Source organism: Sinocyclocheilus rhinocerous, unplaced genomic scaffold, assembly GCF_001515625.1.
Source record: "Sinocyclocheilus rhinocerous isolate Xijiao unplaced genomic scaffold, SAMN03320098_v1.1 scaffold64, whole genome shotgun sequence".
NCBI lineage: Eukaryota > Metazoa > Chordata > Actinopteri > Cypriniformes > Cyprinidae > Sinocyclocheilus > Sinocyclocheilus rhinocerous.
Window position 1 is genome coordinate 979691 of NW_015659929.1, and position 2303 is coordinate 981993.

At 31.6% G+C, this 2303-nt stretch overlaps 1 pseudogene; it reads right to left on the reverse strand.

The window, feature by feature from the left end:
• LOC107724446 (gamma-crystallin M2-like) overlaps nucleotides 1-2177 on the reverse strand; it is a 6465-nt pseudogene extending 4288 nt beyond the window's left edge.
• Between the last annotated feature and the right edge of the window lie 126 nt (nucleotides 2178-2303).

Here is a 2303-nt window from a genome sequence, read left to right on the forward strand (position 1 = left end):
TGATTTTATTACATTCAACATCAAAACAAATAACCTTAACGGCACACATAAACTCACAAGAAACATGAGGTAAATGTTCAAACTGTTGAGTTTATTTATAACATATGATATTGTTAAGGAGCATAAGCGAGCTGTTTTGCTGATTATCACGATTGCAAATGTTACATAGTTCAATACACAATTAGTTAACATTAAGTTACTTACTTTTTAGACACAATATTGACTGTTGTTCTATTTCACCAACGAAAATCGTTCCAAACAAAGATCAAAGCAAAACTCAGCTGTGTTTTTACTGAATGATTCAGCATTTTGAACGGATCGGTACAATGAATGACTCAATTGATTCACTCGTTAAGTTATTTGCTGCCACCTAATGGTGGTTTAGTTTCATGTTTAAAAAATATCATAGCATTTTTCCAACATTTCTTATTTGTAATTTCAAAAATTAATGTAAAACATTAATGTCATAACACAGTTGTAATTTTGCATTATAAATGATTTAATTTGATTGGTGGTACAGTTCTACAATGTATTATTATAATTGAATTTATTAATCAAATGTAAGAGTTTGTTTATTTTAAAATATATGCCTTTTTGGGTGTTCATTTTGGTCTCATTTATGTAATGCATTACTTGATAATTTTCATTATTTCTTGTAGGTGCAAAGAATAGCAGCTGATGTGGAGAAATGTTTGATGCTTCAAGACTCTCTGAAGATGATTATATTAGGTAATGTATTCTTATTAATTCTGTTGTAAATCATTTGATATACTTGTATTTTAGATTACATTTTATATTGAAATACTGTATTGTAGTTTACATTATGGCTTATATTTATTCATTTCAGGTGCACCCAGTGGCTTTTCGAGGGTCAAATAGTTGTGAATTCATACCTCTACTTTGTGGCTGGATTTGCAGTCTTATTACAACTTCAATCTGGCATCCCGGGAGCAGGCATCTTTTGCACACTTGAATTTTTTCAAAGGTAACATGTTTTACTTGAGTAATTTCATTTGTGAAAAAGGTTACTTATTTAGTTTAAGTACTGGCAAATGCTGATTGTATTGTATAAGTGGCATTTTTACATTCATTTTATTGAGCTAGTTTCATTCAATACTGAACTTTCTGATCTTCATTCTGCTTGTTTTTATGTGCAGGTGTTTTGTTGGAATCACAACACTCACTGGATACAAGAGATACAAGACGAACAAAACAAGTGGAAAGGTCTTAGAGAAGAGGGACAACCCTCATGTGTGTGCTCATCTCAGAAAGTTGATGGACTTTCAGTATGTATTTATTAAATTGTCTTTTGCAGGAATATTCTAAATGTAATAGAACATAAGCTCAAACAACATAATTTGTGGTATAATGTTGATTCCAGCATTTTATTTTAATCCCTTTTTAACCAAAATAACCAAAATTCTGTTGATTGATCTTAGTTTTTATAGAAAGTTAATGTTCTACTCAGAATATGGCTTATTTGGCTTATTTTAACAAGTATTTGTAGTTATTTTGTGATACTATGTTATTTTTATGATAAGACCTTAACTGTTGAAAGACTAACATTTTTATTTTTACCAGTAAAAGCCTTGCAATGTCTTTCTGACAGTTGTAATAAATATTTATTTGCAACATCTTTGACTTGGTTTTTATTCATTTGTAAAAGTATTAAGATAATGCATTTAAATCCGTGTTTTACAGTTTACAATTTACTGTTAAAATTATTCTTTGCAGCATTTTCATTGTTAAATTATTAAAACATCATCTTGGATTTAGGGGTATTTACAGGATTTTATTGGCAACTTTAGTTGCCAGGTAAATACTGTACTTTAGTGAGATTACAAAATATTGCTGTAAAATAAACTACAAGTTTAATTCAATGTTACTGTAAAAATACTACAAATTACTGTATTTCACATACAGCAATTAACTGTAATTTGCTTTGCAATATTATACTGTAATCCATTTTACAGCAATTAACATCATTTTTACAAGATTTTATTGGCAACTTTTTTGCCAGTAACATCCTGTAAATTCTACGGTACATTTTTTACAGTGAATTTAAGGGCCAATGACAGCTGGTGCGAGGACATCGGTCCTCTATTTCCATCTCTGTTCGGGACAGGGCAAGGTGGCACCAGAGCACTCCGGGTGTTAAGCTGCAACATGTTGGCTGGTGAAGCCCACACAGAAAATCTGTGAGCGCCTACCGTTCATTTCAGAGATCTGGAAGCTTTCCGTGCCCTCCATGAACCACTGCTTCCCCATGCTGGGAATAGACTCACACTGTGCCCATATGGCTC